This window comes from Procambarus clarkii, chromosome 6 (assembly GCF_040958095.1).
Source record: "Procambarus clarkii isolate CNS0578487 chromosome 6, FALCON_Pclarkii_2.0, whole genome shotgun sequence".
Classification (NCBI taxonomy): domain Eukaryota; kingdom Metazoa; phylum Arthropoda; class Malacostraca; order Decapoda; family Cambaridae; genus Procambarus; species Procambarus clarkii.
This window is the reverse complement of record NC_091155.1, coordinates 50,801,696-50,827,182: the sequence shown is the minus strand read 5'-3', so window position 1 is coordinate 50,827,182 and position 25,487 is coordinate 50,801,696. Positions and strand designations below refer to the sequence as shown.

At 42.9% G+C, this 25,487-nt stretch overlaps 1 protein-coding gene across 1 annotated transcript in view; it reads left to right on the top strand.

Annotated features, from left to right (window-relative positions):
• Nucleotides 1-25,487, top strand: part of LOC123754194 (sulfotransferase 1A1) — a 124,224-nt gene that overhangs the window by 59,142 nt on the left and 39,595 nt on the right. The window lies entirely within an intron of this gene.

Genomic DNA, 25,487 nt, shown 5'->3' with positions numbered 1-25,487 from the left:
GGGTCGACACAGTGGACGTGCAGTTGGTGTCGCTGCTAAGTGCCACCTGGAGGGACAAATTTCACACATAATAATAAGTATGTTATTATTACGTATATTATTATATATTTTATAAATATATTGCCCAATGCCAATATTTCTTATGTCCCTTTGTAGGAGAAGCTATCAACCAATGTTTTTTTTTCACCTTTGTTTCTCAGCGAATTTTGCTGTGTATTTATGTCTAGTAGAATGCATATCATTCACTATGGATGTGAAGTTGGAACTGTGAGGAAAACTGACGCGTGGGATTTATTTATTTATTTACAATTTATTAATTTATCAAACTTATATAGTGATTATTTACTTACGTTAATTTATTTATTTCGATAGTTTTACATATATAACCCCCATATTCTGAGGGTTATATATATATATATATATATATATATATATATATATATATATATATATATATATATATATATATATATATATATATATATATACATATATATATATATATATATATATATATATATATATATATATATATATATATATATATATATATATATATATATATATATATATATATATATATATATATATATATATATATATATATTATTAAATATGACCGAAAAAGTAAGATTAATAATTCAAACACGAATTTTCTCAATCTTTCGTACATTTCTTTTCACTGTTGGAGGTAAATCAAAAATCAATTCTCCAAAATTCATTATTATTTCTAGTCTGACGCGACACGAGCGCGTTTCGTAAAACTTATTACATTTTCAAAGACTTTAGTTTACAAATACACAACTGAATAGAACTTACGCATCTCCGATTTTATATCTACATTTGAGTGAGGTGGATGGGGTGAGGTGGCATTAATAGGGTATTAATTTCATCAACACAAGACAGAACAAGAGGTGGCATTAATAGGGTATTAATTTCATCAACATAAGACAGAACACGAAACAATGGGTATTGAATAGAAGTGTTTGTAGAAAGCCTATTGGTCCATATTTCTTGATGCTTCTATATTGGAGCGGAGTCTTGAGGTGGGTAGAATATAGTTGTGCATTAAAAGGCTGTTGATTGCTGGTGTTGACTTCTTGATGTGTAGTGCCTCGCAAACGTCAAGCCGCCTGCTATCGCTGTATCTATCGATGATTTCTGTGTTGTTTACTAGGATTTCTCTGGCGATGGTTTGGTTGTGGGAAGAGATTATATGTTCCTTAATGGAGCCCTGTTGCTTATGCATCATTAAACGCCTAGAAAGAGATGTTGTTGTCTTGCCTATATACTGGGTTTTTTGGAGCTTACAGTCCCCAAGAGGGCATTTGAAGGCATAGACGACGTTAGTCTCTTTTAAAGCGTTCTGTTTTGTGTCTGGAGAGTTTCTCATGAGTAGGCTGGCCGTTTTTCTGGTTTTATAGTAAATCGTCAGTTGTATCCTCTGATTTTTGTCTGTAGGGATAACGTTTCTATTAACAATATCTTTCAGGACCCTTTCCTCCGTTTTATGAGCTGTGGAAAAGAAGTTCCTGTAAAATAGTCTAATAGGGGGTATAGGTGTTGTGTTAGTTGTCTCTTCAGAGGTTGCATGGCGTTTCACTTTCCTTCTTATGATGTCTTCGACGAAACCATTGGAGAAGCCGTTGTTGACTAGGACCTGCCTTACTCTACAGAGTTCTTCGTCGACTTGCTTCCATTCTGAGCTGTGGCTGAGAGCACGGTCGACATATGCGTTAACAACACTCCTCTTGTACCTGTCTGGGCAGTCGCTGTTGGCATTTAGGCACATTCCTATGTTCGTTTCCTTAGTGTAGACTGCAGTGTGGAAACCTCCGCTCTTTTCCATGACTGTTACATCTAGAAAGGGCAGCTTCCCATCCTTTTCCATCTCGTAAGTGAAACGCAGCACGGAACTCTGCTCAAATGCCTCCTTCAGCTCCTGCAGATGTCTGACATCAGGTACCTGTGTAAAAATGTCGTCAACATACCTGCAGTATATGGCCGGTTTCAAGTTCATGTTGACTAAGACTTTTGGCTCGATGGTACCCATGTAGAAGTTTGCAAACAGGACACCTAGGGGAGAACCCATGGCGACCCCATCTACTTGCTTATACATGTGCCCATCCGGGCTCAAGAAGGGTGCCTCTTTAGTACAAGCTTGGAGTAGTTTCCTCAGAATATTTTCTGGTATGTCAAGAGGAGTACAGGCTGGATCACGATACACTCTAGTCGGCTATCATCCCGATTGTCTCGTCCACAGGTACGTTGGTAAACAGCGATTCTACGTCCAACGAGGCTCTTATCCCTGTGGCCCGTGTGCCCCGCAGTAAGTCAACAAATTCCTTTGGAGACTTCAGGCTGAAGGCGCAAGGAACATAAGGAGTCAGCAGGCCGTTGAGTCGCTTCGCCAGTCTGTATGTGGGTGTGGGTATCTGGCTAATGATTGGCCGAAGTGGGTTTCCAGGCTTGTGTGTCTTGACATTTCCATACGCATATCCAGGTTTATATTCCCCAATGATCTTTGGCAGGTGGAGTCCGGATTTCTTGGCGTTCACAGTTTCGATCAGTTTGTTGACCTTTGCTTTTAATTCGGCTGTAGTGTCCTTCGTTACCCTTTGGAACTTAGTTTGGTCAGAGAGTATGATGTTCATTTTCGCCAGATATTCGTCTTTTTTAAGAATGACATATATTGGCGACTTGTCACCTCTCCTGACAACTATCTCCTTGTTCTCACGAAGGCTTTTTGCTGCCGCTTTGAGCTCGGGGGACAGTATGGTGCTTCTGTAGTTGCCTCGATTCTTTCCTCCTTTAATATGGGAGACACAGTGTTCTCCCATATTAACAGAGACTTGATGAAATAAACGTATAAATGACCCCTCACTTGCTCTAGTGCTCTTGGGAGGTGGTGATCTTTGGGGTATATAAATACTCCGAAATTACCATGTCTTTTAAGGGTCTGAGCAGGTGGTGGAGCGGGCTAAGGCGTACCTGTTATGCCAGTTGCTGGAAGGCTTCTGTGCTGGCTAGGGTTCGAGTCTCCTGGTGGGAAAGTGTTCTAAAGGTGTATACTTCACTCTCGTGTTTAGGAGAGTTGTGCCTTAAGCATAGACACAGTGTTCTCCCATATTAACAGGGACTTGATGAAATAAACGTATAAATGACCCCTCACTTGCTCTAGTGCTCTTGGGAGGTGGTGATCTTTGGGGTATATAAATACTCCGAAATTACCATCTCTTTTAAGGGTCTGAGCAGGTGGTGGAGCGGGTTAAGGCGTACCTGTTATGCCAGTTGCTGGAAGGCTTCTGTGCTGGCTAGGGTTCGAGTCTCCTGGTGGGAAAGTGTTCTAAAGTTGTATACTTCACTCTCGTGTTTAGGAGAGTTGTGCCTTAAGCATAGACACAGTGTTCTCCCATATTAACAGGGACTTGATGAAATAAACGTATAAATGACCCCTCACTTGCTCTAGTGCTCTTGGGAGGTGGTGATCTTTGGGGTATATAAATACTCCGAAATTACCATCTCTTTTAAGGGTCTGAGCAGGTGGTGGAGCGGGTTAAGGCGTACCTGTTATGCCAGTTGCTGGAAGGCTTCTGTGCTGGCTAGGGTTCGAGTCTCCTGGTGGGAAAGTGTTCTAAAGTTGTATACTTCACTCTCGTGTTTAGGAGAGTTGTGCCTTAAGCATAGACACAGTGTTCTCCCATATTAACAGGGACTTGATGAAATAAACGTATAAATGACCCCTCACTTGCTCTAGTGCTCTTGGGAGGTGGTGATCTTTGGGGTATATAAATACTCCGAAATTACCATCTCTTTTAAGGGTCTGAGCAGGCGGTGGAGCGGGTTAAGGCGTACCTGTTATGCCAGTTGCTGGAAGGCTTCTGTGCTGGCTAGGGTTCGAGTCTCCTGGTGGGAAAGTGTTCTAAAGTTGTATACTTCACTCTCGTGTTTAGGAAAGTTGTGCCTTAAGCATAGACACAGTGTTCTCCCATATTAACAGGGACTTGATGAAATAAACGTATAAATGACCCCTCACTTGCTCTAGTGCTCTTGGGAGGTGGTGATCTTTGGGGTATATAAATACTCCGAAATTACCATCTCTTTTAAGGGTCTGAGCAGGTGGTGGAGCGGGCTAAGGCGTACCTTGTTATGCCAGTTGCTGGAAGGCTTCTGTGCTGGCTAGGGTTCGAGTCTCCTGGTGGGAAAGTGTTCTAAAGTTGTATACTTCACTCTCGTGTTTAGGAGAGTTGTGCCTTAAGCATAGACACAGTGTTCTCCCATATTAACAGGGACTTGATGAAATAAACGTATAAATGACCCCTCACTTGCTCTAGTGCTCTTGGGAGGTGGTGATCTTTGGGGTATATAAATACTCCGAAATTACCATCTCTTTTAAGGGTCTGAGCAGGTGGTGGAGCTGGTTAAGGCGTACCTGTTATGCCAGTTGCTGGAAGGCTTCTGTGCTGGCTAGGGTTCGAGTCTCCTGGTGGGAAAGTGTTCTAAAGTTGTATACTTCACTCTCGTGTTTAGGAGAGTTGTGCCTTAAGCATAGACACAGTGTTCTCTCATATTAACAGGGACTTGATGAAATAAACGTATAAATGACCCCTCACTTGCTCTAGTGCTCTTGGGAGGTGGTGATCTTTGGGGTATATAAATACTCCGAAATTACCATCTCTTTTAAGGGTCTGAGCAGGTGGTGGAGCGGGTTAAGGCGTACCTGTTATGCCAGTTGCTGGAAGGCTTCTGTGCTGGCTAGGGTTCGAGTCTCCTGGTGGGAAAGTCTTCTAAAGTTGTATACTTCACTCTCGTGTTTAGGAGAGTTGTGGCATACATATATATATATATATATATATATATATATATATTTATATATATATATATATATATATATATATATATATATATATATATATATATATATATATATATATATATATATATATATATATATATATATACCCAAGAGTTCCAATGACAATTTTAAACTAGGAACACAAGTGACCAAAAAAATTGAAGAGGGCAACACAGTAGGGGCAATTAGGTTACTTACCAGCGAAGACACAATCGCCCCTAGAAATACCGCTACCGCCAACTTGCTGAGAGAGAAGCACCCTCCTAGAGTACCATGGGAACCCACTGCTCAGGACACAAATGTCCCAGACATGGGACCTCTATTCCTCCAAGCGTCAGAGGTATACAAAGCCATCATGTCATATCCGCCTGGCTCGGCAGGGGGATTCACTGGAGTAAGACCTCAGCACCTCAAGGAGATGGTAAACCCAGTTCTCGGAGAAGTTGCCGAGACACTCTTGTCAGAGATCACGAAGTTTGTCAACGACTGCCTCTCTGGGTTGATCCCAGATACAATTAAACCCTTTTTCTTTGGAGCATCCCTTTGTGCCCTCAAGAAGAAAGATGGTGGAGTCAGACCCATTGCTGTGGGTAACACACTTCGGCGCCTTGTTGCTAGGGCAGCTGTCAGAAAAATTAGCATAGACTCTGCGACGATGCTTCGACCCCATCAACTAGGTTTTGGTGTCCCCCATGGCTGTGAAGCAGCAGCTCATGCAGCACGAGCCTATATCAAGCACCTCCCAGAAAATAAGGCATTAATTAAATTAGACTTTAAAAATGCCTTCAACCAGGTAAAAAGGGATGTGGTACTGGAAGCAGTTCGAACAAGCTTTCCTTCTCTACTCCCCTTCGTCTCAGCAGGGTACAGTAGGGAATCGACGCTGCTGTTTGGGGAACATGAAGTTGTTTCTGCAGAAGGTGTCCAGCAGGGAGACCAACTTGCCCCTTTTCTTTTTTGCATGGCTGTTAAAGAGGTCACAAGCAGGTTGACCAGCGAACTCAACATCTGGTTCCTGGACGATGGCACCCTGGCAGGGACACAGGAGTCCCTGCTAGAAGATCTACAGCTGGTGAAATCTAAGGGAGAGGAGTTAGGACTCACCCTAAACCCATTAAAGTGTGAAATCATCTCATCTAGCCAACCAACCATAGATGCAGTGTGAACCATATTGCCAGGAGCCCAAGTGATCGCTCCCACTGACAGTGTGCTGCTAGGGGCACCTCTGGGCTCGAGCGCTATTGAGGTAGTCCTCGAAGAAAAGCTGAACGACCTGAGGAGGATGGAGGGAAGAATAGGGGCTTTGGACGCCCACGATGCTTTGTACCTTTTCACAAGGTGCCTGGCTTTGCCCAGACTGACCTATTTCCTAAGGTGTGCTCCCTCCTTCGACAGCCCAAAATTAACAGAATATGACACACTCCTAAGGTCAATAACCGTGAAAGTGTTGAACCTCTCCCTGCAAGATGACCAATGGGACCAAGCAACGCTCCCAGTTAGACTCAGGGGAATAGGTATTCGCAAGGCGACACAGTTAGCATTGCCAGCATTTTTATCCTCGACCAGTGCAACAGGTGAATTAGTTAAGGAAATACTACCGGAACACCTAAGAGACTCCATTGGGATTCATGATCCCAAATTCGCGGAAGGAGCCGGTCAGTGGGACACTCTCGTCAACTCTCATCCTCGACCGACTTTTCCAAATGACTGCAAACAGTCCAAATGGGATAGCCCCATAGTGGAGAACATCGCCACATCATTGCTGGAGGCAGCTTCCAGGAAGGACAAAGCGCGTCTTCTAGCTGTGCAAGCGCCCCATGCCGGGGACTTCCTGTTGGCAGTCCCTAATTCCGCCTTGGGTACCCGCCTGGACCATCGGACCCTAAGTATTGGTGTTGCTCTGCGCCTTGCCGCCCCTATCTCCACCGAGCACCGGTGTATTTGCGGCCATGCACGGGCAGACCAATACGGCAGCCATGGTCTCATCTGTCGTAAGACACAGGGAAAGATTGCCAGACATGAAGCAGTCAATGACATCATCAAGAGAAGTTTGGCTTCAACTGGGTGCCCAGCACAAAGGGAACCTCAGTTGTGCAGACCTGACAACAGTCAAAAACGCCCAGATGGAGTCACCCTGCAGCCGTGGAGGGAAGGTAAAGAGGTCGTGTGGGACTACACGTATGCATCCACATTGGCTGATACCAATCTACCTTACAGCGCAGCTGAGGGAGGCGGGGCGGCCACCTTCAGGGAGACCCAGAAAACTAACAAGTACAGGGACTTAGAACGTTGTTACAGGTTCGTGCCAATAGGCTCTGAGACTCTGGGCGCCTGGGGTAAATGTGCACTTAAGTTCCTGAAGGAGCTGGGCGAGGAACTCATTGGGAAGACTAGAGACCCAAGAGCGGCCAGTTTTATGTTCCAGCGCCTCAGTGTCGCTGTTCAGAGGGGAAATGCGTGCTGTATCTTGGGTACGCACCCGACCCCCGAGGAGCTGGACGTGGTCTTCGAACACTGATTGGTATATTGTTATATAAGTGTGTGTTTTCTGTAAACTGTAGCATTGCAATAAAATGAAATAAAAAAAAATAATAGGGGTGGTAGGAGAGGAAAAGATTAAAGTATTCAGTGAGAATCCACAAGGTCTTCTCTGAACACTATTTATTTTCTCCTTCGAGGATGTGGGTCCCTTTAATTAAACCAGTGGTGGTACCCCTAAATATAAATATAAATATATATATATATATATATATATATATATATATATATATATATATATATATATATATATATATATATATGCAAACAAGCCTGAATGGTCCCCAGGACTATATACAACTGAAAACTCACACCCCAGAAGTGACTCGAACCCATACTGCCAGGAGCAACGCAACTGGTATGTACAGGGACGCCTTAATCCGCTTGACCATCACGACCGGACATTAGGAAGTGATAGCCAAAGCTATTTGAACCACTTCCCCGCCGGCACTCGGATGGTAATCTTGGGCATAGCATTTTATCAAATCACCTCATTCTTTGGGGCACACGTGAGGAACACAAATGCAAACAAGCCTGAATGGTCCCCAGGACTATATACAACTGAAAACTCACACCCCAGAAGTGACTCGAACCCATACTGCCAGGAGCAACGCAACTGGTATGTACAGGGACGCCTTAATCCGCTTGACCATCACGACCGGACATAAGAAAATGATAGCCGAAGCTATTTGAACCACTTCCCCGCCGGCACTAGGATGGTAATCTTGGGCATAGCATTTTATCAAATCACCTCATTCTTTGGGGCACATGTGAGGAACACAAATGCAAACAAGCCAGTCACTTCTGGGGTGTGAGTTTTCAGTTGTATATAGTCCTGGGGATCATTCAGGCTTGTTTGCATTTGTGTTCCTCTCATGTGCCCCAAAGATTGAGGTGATTTGATAAAATGCTATGCCCAAGATTACCATCCGAGTGCCGGCGGGGAAGTGGTTCAAATAGCTTCGGCTATCACTTCCTTATGTCCGGTCGTGATGGTCAAGCGGATTAAGGCGTCCCTGTACATACCAGTTGCGTTGCTCCTGGCAGTATGGGTTCGAGTCACTTCTGGGGTGTGAGTTTTCAGTTGTATATAGTCCTGGGGACCATTCTGGCTTGTTTGCATTTGTGTTCCTCACGTGTGCCCCAAAGAATGCGGTGATTTGATAAGATGCTATGCCCAAGATTACCATCCGAGTGCCGGCGGGGAAGTGGTTCAAATAGCTTCGTCTATCACTTCCTTATGTCCGGTCGTGATGGTCAAGCGGATTAAGGCGTCCCTGTACATACCAGTTGCGTTGCTCCTGGCAATATGGGTTCGAGTCACTTCTGGGGTGTGAGTTTTCAGTTATATATATATATATATATATATATATATATATATATATATATATATATATATATATATATATATATATATATACATATATATATATATATATATATATATATATATATATATATATATATATATACATATATATATATATATATATATATATATATATATATATATATATATATATATATATATATGTATATATATATATATATATATATATATATATATATATATATATATATATATATATATACATATATATATATATATATATATATATATATATATATATATATATATATATATATATATATATATATATATATATATATATATATGTCGTACGTAGTAGCCAGAATGCACTTCTCAGCCTACTATGCAATGCCCGATTTGCCTAATAAGCCAAGTTTTCCTGAATTAATATATTTTCTCTAATTTTTTCTTATGAAATAATAAAGCTTCCCATTTCATTATGTATGAGGTCAATTTTTTTTTATTGGAGTTAAAATTAACGTAGATATATGACCGAACCTAACCAACCCTACCTAACCTAACCTAACCTATCTTTATAGGTTAGGTTAGGTTAGGTAGCCTAAAACGTTAGGTTAGGTAGGTTAGGTAGTCGAAAAATAAATAATTCATGAAAACTTGGCTTATTAGGCAAATCGGGCCGTGCATAGTAGGCTGAGAAGTGCGTTCTGGCTACTAGGTACGACATATATATATATATATATATATATATATATATATATATATATATATATATATATATATATATATATATATATATATATAGATATATATATATATATATATATATATATATATATATATATATATATATATAGATATATATATAGATATATATATATATATATATATATATATATATATATATATATATATATATATATATATATATATATATATATATATATATATATATATATATATATATATATATATATATTTGTATATTTATATTGTGATGGTAAAGCGTTGGTGTTCGGCTGTTTCAAAAGCTAGGGGCAGGGCCTCGTCATATTATAGAAAAAATAGAGAAAAGCTGGAACTTTCGTCTGTGGTAAGGTAATGGGAAGACACACAAAACACAAGTAAATTAACAATGAAATTTTAATTACATTAGAAAAACAAGACATGAATAAAATTATGCACATAAAATATAAAAGACAAGTCAACAAACAAAATAATATGAATAATCACTGGCAAATGAAAAGTTACGTTAAGACAAGTGAGTTACAGTGATAGCAAAATAAATATGAATGGAGCTGGAATACTGGCTTCGAGCTGCCACCTCCCTTAGTACACGAAAGCCAAGGCTTAGTCTACCAGCGAGAGATGTCAACTGCAAGGAGCACTGAGATATTCTGACAATACTGAAGCACTGCAGCCCAGACATCAACTTGTGGCGGAGGGCGGAGGGCAGGTGCGACGGGACAGCAGCCAATCAGCGACAGGCAGGCTAAGGACGAGCAGTTTGCTGGTTACGGTGGCGGGTAGCAGGTGTGCCGGTGTGCTGGATACGTTTTGCTCTCTGGGCAAAACGTTTTGGAGATATTTGGTGGACGTATCTTCTATATTATCTTGTATAGTTACGTACTTTGTAGGGAAGAGCAGGTTCAATCTCTCTTGAAAGAGATTATCGTCACAACTCTCCCCCGAAGCCTGCGGTTCTGGAAGAAGTATGTCGTCATGTGGTGGAGTAATAGGTGGAGTCTCTTCTACTTCATAAACTCTGGAGAGGGAGTCGGCTATGATGTTGTTAGACCCCTGGTATAGCGGATCTCCAGGTTGAATTTCTGCAGTTATCAAGCCCATCGTAGAAGACGTTGAGTGTAGAAGTGGGCTTGCTGCAGGAAGTGTAGGGTGTTGTGTTCCGTGTTGATGGTAGACCGAGCACTTTTCAGGTATGGAGCAAAGTGCTGTAGATCCAGGATGATGAAGAGTAGCTCCTTGCCAATTGTTCCGTAGTTCCTTGTACCTGTGGTCGCTGACAGGTGTATTCTCCTCGCCTCGTTGTTGTACTAGGTCACCCCCGATGCCGGTACCACTAGCAGCGACATGGAGGATGAAGGGCTTGGTGATATCTGACGAGGTGAGAGTGGAATTAGAATATGGCAAAGGAGCACTATTATGGTCCTGAATATGGTTGGGAAGATCAGTAAGGATTTCTGAATTTGAAAGCGCTGACTCAGTGTCAGTGCTTTCGGGAGGAGAAGCAGGGAAGGCACTGCACTGCAGGCACTGTGGATGTATGGCTCTTTAAAGGAAGAGTATAATGTCAAGACAGTGGGAGGAGTACCGTTATATAGCTTCAGGAGGTTGATGTGGCACAGCTGGGTCTTCCGCCGCCTATCTGGAGTCTCTAGAACGTAGTTATGGTTGTTTCTGCACTCCTTGATGCGGTAGGGTCCTGAAAACCTGTTTTGTAAAGGAGAACCTGGGATAGGAAAATAAGCAAGTACGAAGTCTCCCGGCTTAAATTTTCTTACTTTGCTGGTCTGGTCGTAATGAGTCTTCATTCTCTCCTGTGCTTTCAATAGATTATCTTGGGCAAAACTGTGGATTCTCCCTAGAATGTGTTGTAGGTTTTGAAGAAACTGGGGCACATTCTGATGCTCACTGAAGGTGGCATCACGTAGTCTTTGAAAGCCTTGAGGGGAGTACGGCACTTACGTCCGTAAAGCATCTCATAAGGAGATACTCCTAGGGACTCATTGGGAAGACTTCTATAGATACATAATATTAGGTCAATTTGCTTATCCCAATCCTTAGAGGTTTCATTACAAAACTTCTTCAGGAGTGCTTTAATAGTCTGATGACTACGCTCAAGAGTACCCTGTGAAGCAGGATGATAGGGGCTGGACAATACCTGTTTGATGTTGAACTCCTCCAGTGTCCTCTTGAAGAGATCACTGGTGAAGTTGGTGCCACAGTCGCTCTGAACCTCCCTGGGAAATCCATACTGGGTGAAGATCTTCAATAAGTGTTTCACAACCGTAGCAGCCGTAATGTTCTTTACTGGAACTGCTATTGGGAATCTGGTAGTAGGACACAGGATGGTTAAGATATAGGCGTTACCTGAACTGGTCCGAGGTAAAGGACCAACACAGTCTATAATAAGTCTGTGGAAAGGTTCCGCAGGCACCTGTATGGGAATCAGTGGCGCTCTGGGAATAGAGATGTTCGGTTTACCTGCCATCTGACCTGTATGACACTGTTTGACGTACTGTTTGACGCTATTTACCATACCTGGCCAGTAGTAGTCTTGACGGATTCCATGGTAGGTCTTGTTGAATCCGTAGTGGGAGAGTGCTCCGCGTTCCAGGTGTAGAATAGTTGGCCGCAGGCTGGCAGGAGTCACTAGTTGTTCGACGTTGGCCCAATCGTCCTCCTCCTTCAGTTTACTGGGTCTATATCTGCGGTAGAGCAATTCGTTCTCTAGGAAGAACCCAGGAATTTCCCTCTGTAACTTACGGAACTCCAACTTGGTCAGATTCGGGGGTAGTTTCTGAGGGTCTTGAGGGACAGCGGTAGCAGTAGAGTCAGCTGGCTGTGGTCGTGCGGCTTGTGCACGGGTGGTCACTAAAACCGGAGGAGAAACTTCATCACTCTCTTGAACCTTTGCTGGAACATACTCAAAAATAGGATTATCCGTCACACCTGGGGTTTGTCCATGACGATCAGGTTGGTCGGTTGCAGGTCTTCTGCCAAGTCGTTGCCCAGGAGAAGTTGCACTCCAGGCATGGGAAAAGGCTTTTCCCTGATGGCGACTTAGACTTCTCCGTTCACGAAAGGACAATCCAGGTGGACTCTGGCGAGAGGATAAGGAGTGGTAGCAGTGAGGTCAGTGATGAAGACAGTTTCTTCGGTGTAGGCGATGTAGGGCACAGCCGACTTCAAAATAATCGATTGAAGAGCCGCTGTGTCCCTCAAGATCTTCAATTTGAAACGTCCCTCCTGATTTGAACCGTTGGCAGAGACAGTTCAGTATACAGGTGATTACTGAAAAGAGAAAGATCATTAACATGAACACCAACATTCATCACAGGCTTACCGGACTTAGGAGGAGTTGGTTTGGGTTTCGGTGATTCGGTGGTTCCTTTGTATTGAGACTTACCACATTTATCTATGGTATGTCCATAGAGTCTACAACACTTACAGTATAATTGCGAGCCAGCTTGATCGGTACTCACTTTCTCGTAACTGTACCACGACTTCTTACTGGAAGATGGTTCTGGTGTCAGCCGGTGGATGAGGCTGTAAGTGTCAGCCGACTTAGCACACTTTAGGTAGTCGGTTTCTTCTTTATCTGCTAAATATAGACGGACAGGAGGCGGCACACGCCTCAAGAATTCTTCAACTAGCATAAGGTTGACGAGTTCTGCAAAGGTAGAGACATGTGCTGCTTCCAGCCATTTCATAAAATATCTCCTTTTGGTATTAGCAAACTCTAGAAAGGTAGTGGTACTTGCCTTCAGCTGGTCACGGAATTTCCTTCGATAACTTTCGGTGGAGAGAAGGTAGGCGTCCAACACTGCTTGCTTCAGAGTCTGGTAGTCATTCTCAGACGCCAAAGTACTGAGTGTAACTGCAGCTCTACCTGTAAGATGTACTCGGAGAAGGGTGGCCCATTGGTCGGCAGGCCAACTAAGTTGATTAGCAAGGGTTTCAAAGGTGGTGAAAAACACGTCAACTTCTGTTTCTACGAATGATGGCATTAACTTACTTGCATGTGATATATTAAAACTGACGGGAAGATTGGCGGTAGCTTGCTGGCGTTGAGCGAGGTGTGAAGTTTCCAACGCGAATTCTCGTTGACGACATTCCATAGCCAAAGTTGCTTGTTGTTTGTCATGTTCGTGTTGAATCTCCCATTGGCGTTGTTTTGTTTCAAGCTGTACTCGTTCCAGCTCACGGAGTAGTGCAACCTCATGTTCTTGTTCTTCTTTCCTCAAGGCAGTTTCACGTTCCTTGAGGGCGATTTCACGTTCTTGTTCTTCCCTTCGTATGGCAGCTGCTCGTTCTTGTTGCTCGAGGGCTTCCCTTTGCTGCTCGCGTTCAATCTTGGCCAGCTCTACTTTGAGTTTCATCGTTGCCAAATCAGTTTTATCTGCAATAAAGTAAGTTTCGTGAGTTTCAGAGTCTATCTTACCTTGCTTTAAGAAATGATCCAGTAACAGGTTGTGTATTTCATTTTTGTTGGCTTGGTAGGGAACTTCTAGTTGATACTCATGTGCAAGAGTGTGTAATTCAGTCCTCTTGGCACGACTTAAAGTCCCTATTGCACCTGCTGGATCTGCACGGAAAGCTTGGAGACGAAACATGGTGAAATTAGCAAATAAATGCACAACGAATATACTGTTGTGATATGGTGAATGTCAGAAACAGGACAACGTGGCAACTGGTACCTATCCTGTGGAATCTTTAACAATTAATGTTAATTACAAGATGATAAATGATTAATTAAATCAAGGTCGCAGGAAATCTTGTACCCGGTACTCATGTAAGAGGATAAGGGCAAGAAAATCCTACTAAACAAGCGAAACTGAGTTTCTAAAACAAATGAAACAGTTAATTGCCTCAAAAGTAAAAATGGTAGTCCAAGAATGTAGGCATACCTTGCCGAGTCTCTATAGGACATAAGCAAGTTTTCCCAATGAAATTAATATGATACTTACAGAATTAGCGAACTTTTGTGCTCTGAAAAAGAAAGCTAATTCCCTACCAATGTAGGTATCATCATCTCTGACCGACGTGTAGGGGTGCGAGGTGTCAACTGGTGATGAGAACTGCTGCTGAGGTCCCAATTCAGCAACTAAAGTTCGTACTAGAGGAACTATGGCCCTCTTTATCCTCCTACTGTCAGATTGCAGAAGATTAGGTGCACTTGACCCGGGGACAGACCACAGTACCAGGGTACCAATATGATGATCTGTCGAAAATATGAGAAATATCCTAGGGACAAAAGATGATAAACACGAGTAATAACACGGAGGGAGAGATGACCAATTAAGAGAATGACTGAGGCCTACAGTCACCACGTAATCCAAAGTTGTCTCACCTTCACCATATGCTACTCTCGGAATGCACAATACACACAGCACCATATAAAAATAAAATTGAATATGAAAAATAGTAAAAAGCTACGTTACCAAAGCCAAATACGCTTACCATAAATTACTACTTGGCACCAGTACCTGAGTGAAGCTCCCGGACAGGCCCCCACTTTAATGTGACGGTAAAGTGTTGGTGTTCGGCTGTTTCAAAAGCTAGGGGCAGGGCCTCATCACATTATAGAAAAAAAAGAGAAAAGCTGGAACTTTCGCCTGTGGTAAGGTAATGAGAAGACACACAAAACACAAGTAAATTAACAATGAAATTTTAATTACTTTAGAAAAACAAGACATGAATAAAGTTAAGCACATAAAATATAAAAGACAAGTCAACAAACAAAATAATATGAATAATCACTGGCAAATGAAAAGTTACGTTAAGACAAGTGAGTTACAGTGATAGCAAAATAAATATGAATGGAGCTGGAATATTGGCTTCGAGCTGCCACCTCCCTTAGTACACGAAAGCCAAGGCTTAGTCTACCAGAGAGAGATGTCAACTGCAAGGAGCACTGAGATATTCTGTCCATACTGAAGCACTGCAGCCCAGACATCAACTTGTGGCGGAGGGCGGAGGACAGGTGCGACGGGACAGCAGCCAATCAGCGACAGGCAGGCTAAGGACGAGCAGTTTGCTGGTTACGGTGGCGGGTAGCAGGTGTGCCGGTGTGCTGGATACGTTTTGCTCTCTGGGCAAAACGTTTTGGAGATATTTGGTGGACGTATCTTCTATATTATCTTGTATAGTCACGTACTTTGTAGGGAAGAGCAGGCTCAATCTCTCTTGAAAGAGATTATCGTCACAATATATATATATATATATATATATATATATATATATATATATATATATATATATATATATATATATTTAAATATATATATATATATATATATATATATATATATATATATATATATATATATATATATATATATATATATATATACATATATGTATATATATAACTTTAGAACACTTTCCCACCAGGAGACTCGAACCCTAGCCAGCACAGAAGCCTTCCAGCAACTGGCATAACAGGTACGCCTTAACCCACTCCACCACCCACTCAGACTCTTAAAAGAGATGGTAATTTCGGAGTATTTAAATACACCAAAGATCATCACCTCCCAAGAGCACCAGAGCAAGTGAGGGGTCATTTAGACGTTAATTTCATCAAGTCCCTGTTAATATGGGAAGACACAGTGTCTATGCTTAAGGCACAACTCTTCTAAACACGAGAGTGAAGTATACAACTTTAGAACACTTTCCCACCAGGAGACTCGAACCCTAGCCAGCACAGAAGCCTTCCAGCAACTGGCATAACAGGTACGCCTTAACCCACTCCACCACCCACTCAGACTCTTAAAAGAGATGGTAATTTCGGAGTATTTAAATACACCAAAGATCATCACCTCCCAAGAGCACCAGAGCAAGTGAGGGGTCATTTAGACGTTAATTTCATCAAGTCCCTGTTAATATGGGAAGACACAGTGTCTATGCTTAAGGCACAACTCTTCTAAACACGAGAGTGAAGTATACAACTTTAGAACACTTTCCCACCAGGAGACTCGAACCCTAGCCAGCACAGAAGCCTTCCAGCAACTGGCATAACAGGTACGCCTTAACCCACTCCACCACCCACTCAGACTCTTAAAAGAGATGGTAATTTCGGAGTATTTAAATACACCAAAGATCATCACCTCCCAAGAGCACCAGAGCAAGTGAGGGGTCATTTAGACGTTAATTTCATCAAGTCCCTGTTAATATGGGAAGACACAGTGTCTATGCTTAAGGCACAACTCTTCTAAACACGAGAGTGAAGTATACAACTTTAGAACACTTTCCCACCAGGAGACTCGAACCCTAGCCAGCACAGAAGCCTTCCAGCAACTGGCATAACAGGTACGCCTTAACCCACTCCACCACCCACTCAGACTCTTAAAAGAGATGGTAATTTCGGAGTATTTAAATACACCAAAGATCATCACCTCCCAAGAGCACCAGAGCAAGTGAGGGGTCATTTAGACGTTAATTTCATCAAGTCCCTGTTAATATGGGAAGACACAGTGTCTATGCTTAAGGCACAACTCTTCTAAACACGAGAGTGAAGTATACAACTTTAGAACACTTTCCCACCAGGAGACTCGAACCCTAGCCAGCACAGAAGCCTTCCAGCAACTGGCATAACAGGTACGCCTTAACCCACTCCACCACCCACTCAGACTCTTAAAAGAGATGGTAATTTCGGAGTATTTAAATACACCAAAGATCATCACCTCCCAAGAGCACCAGAGCAAGTGAGGGGTCATTTAGACGTTAATTTCATCAAGTCCCTGTTAATATGGGAAGACACAGTGTCTATGCTTAAGGCACAACTCTTCTAAACACGAGAGTGAAGTATACAACTTTAGAACACTTTCCCACCAGGAGACTCGAACCCTAGATGACCCTAGAAGAACACGTCTAAATGACCCCTCACTTGCTCTGGTGCTCTTGGGAGGTGATGATCTTTGGTGTATTTAAATACTCCGAAATTACCATCTCTTTTAAGAGTCTGAGTGGGTGGTGGAGTGGGTTAAGGCGTACCTGTTATGCCAGTTGCTGGAAGGCTTCTGTGCTGGCTAGGGTTCGAGTCTCCTGGTGGGAAAGTGTTCTAAAGTTGTATACTTCACTCTCGTGTTTAGAAGAGTTGTGCCTTAAGCATAGACACTGTGTCTTCCCATATTAACAGGGACTTGATGAAATTAACGTCTAAATGACCCCTCACTTGCTCTGGTGCTCTTGGGAGGTGATGATCTTTGGTGTATTTAAATACTCCGAAATTACCATCTCTTTTAAGAGTCTGAGTGGGTGGTGGAGTGGGTTAAGGCGTACCTGTTATGCCAGTTGCTGGAAGGCTTCTGTGCTGGCTAGGGTTCGAGTCTCCTGGTGGGAAAGTGTTCTAAAGTTGTATACTTCACTCTCGTGTTTAGAAGAGTTGTGCCTTAAGCATAGACACTGTGTCTTCCCATATTAACAGGGACTTGATGAAATTAACGTCTAAATGACCCCTCACTTGCTCTGGTGCTCTTGGGAGGTGATGATCTTTGGTGTATTTAAATACTCCGAAATTACCATCTCTTTTAAGAGTCTGAGTGGGTGGTGGAGTGGGTTAAGGCGTACCTGTTATGCCAGTTGCTGGAAGGCTTCTGTGCTGGCTAGGGTTCGAGTCTCCTGGTGGGAAAGTGTTCTAAAGTTGTATACTTCACTCTCGTGTTTAGAAGAGTTGTGCCTTAAGCATAGACACTGTGTCTTCCCATATTAACAGGGACTTGATGAAATTAACGTCTAAATGACCCCTCACTTGCTCTGGTGCTCTTGGGAGGTGATGATCTTTGGTGTATTTAAATACTCCGAAATTACCATCTCTTTTAAGAGTCTGAGTGGGTGGTGGAGTGGGTTAAGGCGTACCTGTTATGCCAGTTGCTGGAAGGCTTCTGTGCTGGCTAGGGTTCGAGTCTCCTGGTGGGAAAGTGTTCTAAAGTTGTATACTTCACTCTCGTGTTTAGAAGAGTTGTGCCTTAAGCATAGACACTGTGTCTTCCCATATTAACAGGGACTTGATGAAATTAACGTCTAAATGACCCCTCACTTGCTCTGGTGCTCTTGGGAGGTGATGATCTTTGGTGTATTTAAATACTCCGAAATTACCATCTCTTTTAAGAGTCTGAGTGGGTGGTGGAGTGGGTTAAGGCGTACCTGTTATGCCAGTTGCTGGAAGGCTTCTGTGCTGGCTAGGGTTCGAGTCTCCTGGTGGGAAAGTGTTCTAAAGTTGTATACTTCACTCTCGTGTTTAGAAGAGTTGTGCCTTAAGCATAGACACTGTGTCTTCCCATATTAACAGGGACTTGATGAAATTAACGTCTAAATGACCCCTCACTTGCTCTGGTGCTCTTGGGAGGTGATGATCTTTGGTGTATTTAAATACTCCGAAATTACCATCTCTTTTAAGAGTCTGAGTGGGTGGTGGAGTGGGTTAAGGCGTACCTGTTATGCCAGTTGCTGGAAGGCTTCTGTGCTGGCTAGGGTTCGAGTCTCCTGGTGGGAAAGTGTTCTAAAGTTGTATACTTCACTCTCGTGTTTAGAAGAGTTGTGCCTTAAGCATAGACACTGTGTCTTCCCATATTAACAGGGACTTGATGAAATTAACGTCTAAATGACCCCTCACTTGCTCTGGTGCTCTTGGGAGGTGATGATCTTTGGTGTATTTAAATACTCCGAAATTACCATCTCTTTTAAGAGTCTGAGTGGGTGGTGGAGTGGGTTAAGGCGTACCTGTTATGCCAGTTGCTGGAAGGCTTCTGTGCTGGCTAGGGTTCGAGTCTCCTGGTGGGAAAGTGTTCTAAAGTTGTATACTTCACTCTCGTGTTTAGAAGAGTTGTGCCTTATGTATATATATATATATATATATATATATATATATATATATATATATATATATATATATATATATATATATGTATATATATATGTATATATATATATATATATATATATATATATATATATATATATATATATATATATATATATATATATATATATATATATATATATATATATATACTAGGTGAATACAACTAGCATCCACCACAACCATCATGGAAGACTACATCAACCTCAACTATCATCCACCACTATCACTAATGACAACCACCACTACCATCAGCTACTACTTCCATCAACCATCACTTCCATCAACCATCACTTCCATCAACCATCACTTCCATCAACCACCACTTCCATCAACCACCACTTCCATCAACCACCACTTCCATCAACCATCACTTCCATCAACCATCACTTCCATCAACCACCACTTCCATCAACCACCACTTCCATCAACCACCACTTCCATCAACCACCACTTCCATCAACCATCACTTCCATCAACCACCACTTCCATCAACCACCACTTCCATCAACCACCACTTCCATCAACCACCACTTCCATCAACCACCACTACCATCAACCACCACTTCCATCAACCACCACTTCCATCAACCACCACTACCATCAACCACCACTTCCATCAACCACCACTTCCATCAACCACCACTTCCATCAACCACTACTTCCATCAACCACCACTTCCATCAACCATCACTTCCATCAACCACTACTTCCATCAACCACTACTTCCATAAACCGTCACTTCCATCAACCACCACTTCCATCAACCACTACTTCCATCAACCACTACTTCCATCAACCACCACTTCCATCAACCACTACTTCCATCAACCACCACTACCATCAACCACCACTTCCATCAACCATCACTTCCATCAACCACCACTTCCATCAACCACCACTTCCATCAACCACCACTTCCATCAACCACCACTACCATCAACCACCACTTCCATCAACCACCACTTCCATCAACCACCACTACCATCAACCACCACTTCCATCAACCACCACTTCCATCAACCACTACTTCCATCAACCACCACTTCCATCAACCATCACTTCCATCAACCACTACTTCCATCAACCACTACTTCCATAAACCGTCACTTCCATCAACCACCACTTCCATCAACCACTACTTCCATCAACCACCACTTCCATTAACCATCACTTCCATCAACCACTACTTCCATCAACCACTACTTCCATAAACCGTCACTTCCATCAACCACCACTACCATCAACCACCACTTCCATCAACCATCACTTCCATCAACCACCACTTCCATCAACCACCACTTCCATCAACCACCACTTCCATCAACCACCACTACCATCAACCACCACTTCCATCAACCACCACTTCCATCAACCACCACTACCATCAACCACCACTTCCATCAACCACCACTTCCATCAACCACCACTACCATCAACCACCACTTCCATCAACCACTACTTCCATCAACCACCACTACCATCAACCACCACTTCCATCAACCATCACTTCCATCAACCACCACTTCCATCAACCACCACTTCCATCAACCACCACTTCCATCAACCACCACTACCATCAACCACCACTTCCATCAACCACCACTTCCATCAACCACCACTACCATCAACCACCACTTCCATCAACCACCACTTCCATCAACCACCACTACCATCAACCACCACTTCCATCAACCACCACTTCCATCAACCACTACTTCCATCAACCACCACTTCCATCAACCATCACTTCCATCAACCACTACTTCCATCAACCACTACTTCCATAAACCGTCACTTCCATCAACCACCACTTCCATCAACCACTACTTCCATCAACCACTACTTCCATCAACCACTACTTCCATCAACCACCACTTCCATCAACCATCACAATCATGAACCACTACAACCATCAACCATTACTTGCATAACCAACACCACCATCAATCACTACCACTAGTCACAACCATCAACCTTCACACCCAACAATCACCACCATCAATCATCACAACCCTCAACCACCACTACCACCAACAACAGCAGTATACAACCGCTGCTATCAACCAGCCACAACTATCAATTTACACTACTTTCAACCACAACAACCATAATCACCAAAACCATCAATCACCACAACCATCAACAACCACAGCCTTCTACCACCACAACCATCAACCACCAGTAACATCAATCACCACAGCCATCAACCACCAGTAACATCAACTACAACAATCATCAACCACAACTATCATCAAACACCATAACTAACCACCTCAACATTCAACAACCACAACCATCAACCATCACAACCATCAACCAACAACCATCAACCACAATAACCCTCAACCACCAAAACCATAAACCACTACAACCGTGAACTATAATCAATAATGACCACTACCACCAACCACAACCATCAAACATCCCTACCACTAACAACAATCATCACTACTGCCAACCAAAGCCATCAATAACAAATACCAATTACCACTACCACCAACCACAACAACCAACCACCACTACAATCAATCATAACCATCACTACCACCAACCACAATTATCAATAACATCCACAAAAACCTCAACCACAACTACCACAATTTACAAGCACTAACCTCAACCATAAACCTCAAACATTAGCCACCAATACCACCATCCAAAACAATCACTGCCACCAACTACAACAACCGACCACTACTGCCACCAGTCACAGCCCACCAACAGCAACTACCACAATCATGGATTCTCCATTAAGAGAAAATAATGAATACAAAATTTTTAACCTACCTTTATTTCAACTTCACCTTGCTTTATTTCTACTAAATGTAGAAATAGATTTGCTTATATATTTCAATATTTTTTATAAATACCATCTATATAAATAAAAATGTAAATGTTCTTTTGTTCAAAATCGCTAATTTCTGAAAGTTCTTCACCGATTGCTTTGAAATTTTTACACAACGTTGCATTCAAATAGGCGCGTGTTTTTATGTACCTACTATATACATACCTCACCCGTGAAAGATAAAAACACGTTTAAAAAAAAACAAAAAACGCCATTTGTTGGACGTAAGAACAACACACACTATAATCTCCGAAAGTTCTTCATCGATTCTGTTGAAATTTTGACACAACGTTCCATTCGAATATGCACGTGTTTTTATATAACTACTATATAGATGCCACACCTGTGACAGGTAAAAAAAGGCTTTATTTGAAAAACAGTGACATCCGATGTATGTAAAAGCAACACACGCTGTACTAAATATATTACTTTTTTGAAAAACTGTGTTTTTCATGAGTTTTCTTGTGAGGAAAATTTCTAAAACCTCTTTACCGATTGCTTTGAAATTTTGACACAACGTTGCATTCAAATATGTGCGTGTTTTTATATACCTACTAGATGCCCCACCTGTGACAGGTAAAACATGTTTTTTTTTTAAAAAAGCACAATCTGTTGCACGTAAAAACAACACACACTATTAAGATTCCATTTCATTGTTTCTGATTGTATTGATTAATTGAATTTTCATAGATTTTTATTTATTTTTATTTTTATTTTATTATTTTGTGTGACATTGCATTGGAATTCAGCTGTGTTGTTTACAATAGCGTTCATTTCATGAGTATAGTTTATGTTTTCATTTTGTCGTTGTTTTTCATTTGTTTTTTTTAACTGTTCTTTTTTTTCAGTGATGGGAACATCAGATCATTTGATGTTTCCATTTTTCTGATGAGAACATCAAATCATTTGGGAACGTATCGGACGAGGGAGTGGGGGAATGGTGGGGAGGGTGAGGGGGACGAGAGTGGAGGATGGTATGGTGGACAAGGGGGAGTATGGTGGAGGGGTAATGGTGGAGAGGATGAGAGGACGGGGGAGTGATGGGGACAGGAAGATGGAGGAAGTGGAGATTTGGTGGGGAAGACAAGGTACAGGCGAGTGGGTGATGGTGGAGAGGACGAAGGGACGGGGGAGCGGGGAATGTTGTGGAGGACGAAGGGATGGGGGAGTTGGGGAGGGTGGGAAGGTCGAGGGAACGGGGGAGTGGGGGATGGTAGGGAGGGTGGGGGGAATGGGGAGTTTGGAATGGTGAGGAGGATGAGGGGATGGGTGAGTGGAGATGGGTTGGGAGAACGAGAGGACAGGGAAGGGGAAATTAAGGGGAGGACGGGGGGTGGACAAGGAAGAGTTGCTGTAGCCAGGTACAGCTAGTCAATCATGAAAACAACTTTTATGCAACATTTAAGGTTACCACATTATCTATAATTTTGTTTAGCTAACATTATGCAGTAAGTTGTGGCAACCAATTTACAACTCAACACAATAACATATCTATTACGTAAATATGAAGGTTGCCACTGCTTTCAAAAACTTTCCAGGTACGTTGTGGCAACCTTAAATTGGTTCCTGGGTGTAATGACTATCAGAAAACTCTCTTCCCTAGAAGGATTCGAACCCAGACAACCAAAGCTCCATGCCCCTTGGCGTGTCCAATAATGTACATCTAGGCCACACTGACTGTACAAAAGAATTGGAAATCGTTTGACCCTTAACCCAAATTCACCGACAGTACTGTGTCCAGCACTGTACCACTAGGCCCCCACTGATTGTACAAAGAATTGGAAGTCACCTGACCCTTAACCTATTTCCTGACAGCTCTCGGTGACAATGCCGGGCATGTTGAAGAGGCTTTCCGCTCTCAGAGAGAGTCTGCCCAAGCCACCCACACGCCAGTGCTCGTGCCAGTGCCCAGTGCCACACGACTGTTTCTTCGTGGACGCGGGAGATGTTAAAGTAGACACTGACCCTCCCTGAGCGAGCCATCCTAGTAAAGGGAACCACGGGCAAGGGGGCTTTACAGAGCCAATGCAGAAGACCCAAAGTGTTGTGCGATCCTCGAGTTCCTCCTCCTCAGGCGACGGAGTTGGAGGTTCGAGGACTAGAAATACTACGAGGACCCAGTCTGCTGGTTCTCAGAAGGGACCCATCTAGGTAGGGGCCCGACATGAGTTTGGGTATGATTCAGGTTTGAGGGCCAAGGGTCACTATGCTTTAGAATGTGATCGTCCCAGGAAGATAGTGACGTGGCTTTGTCCAGATCATTGGAGCTTGAGACAGAGGGCAATCCAGGGAGTATGCAGAAGAGGGGCGAAAAGAGGATACATCCATTTATTTGTAAAGACATACTAAGGATTGGGGAGTTGGATCCAGTCCCGGTAAGGACGTTACGAGACACGAGCGTGGAATTCACATTGGGTGAGGAGGCCCTGTTTTCAGAAGTAAATGAGAAATGAAGCGTGTGAGTTACATGGGCGGATACGGTAGGTGGTAAGGTGTGCGCCCATTCCACTAAGTGGCGCTTGACTCCAATTATGGGTGCAAGACAATTTTGGTCAGTGTTACTCCTTTCTGCTGAGAATAGAAGCACAAGTTATCCTAGGGAACGACGCTGGTCGAGGATGCATCCTCGTAAATTTAATTAAGGGTTAGGAGTGCCTAGAGTGCCACCTTTGTGCGATAAGGACTTCGAGGCTCGCTGGCAACTCAAGAGGGTGACTCAACTATGAACGAGCGAAGAGCTTTACCAGTGTGCACCGTTACCTTGTGTCGGGGTGTGAAGAATTTCCAGAGCAACTAAAGCGAGCTGTAGGAGGACATGCCGGACCCGAGTTTGCAACATATTTCCGTTTGACGGAGGGGGGTTTTATGAGGCGTTGGAGGCCGGTGCGTGTGGCAACGAGTGGTAGTTTAGGGGTCAAGCACCCAGTGGTAACGCCGTCGAGTTGCCGTGGAGCGGTATTCGAACTTGGACATTCCATGGATCCGGTTGGTTACCTAGCGAAGACCAAGGCACTCAATAAAATAAGGGTTCATTTCAATTATCCGGGCATGGACGCAGATGTAAGGCACTCCCGCATGACGTGTCTTCCATGCCAACGAGCATGCAAACATGCTCCCCTGTAGTTACTGTCCCTGCTTTTGGATATCCATTCGAGCGGCTGCTTATAGATATCATGGGACCCCTGTCGAGGACGAGGCAACGGTCGCACCCCTGCCTCGTCCAATAATAAATTCATCAGTAAGTCCCGATAACAGGTGCTTATTAATGATCATGTGTGCCTCTACTCGATTTCTAGAAGCGGTTCCTATGAGC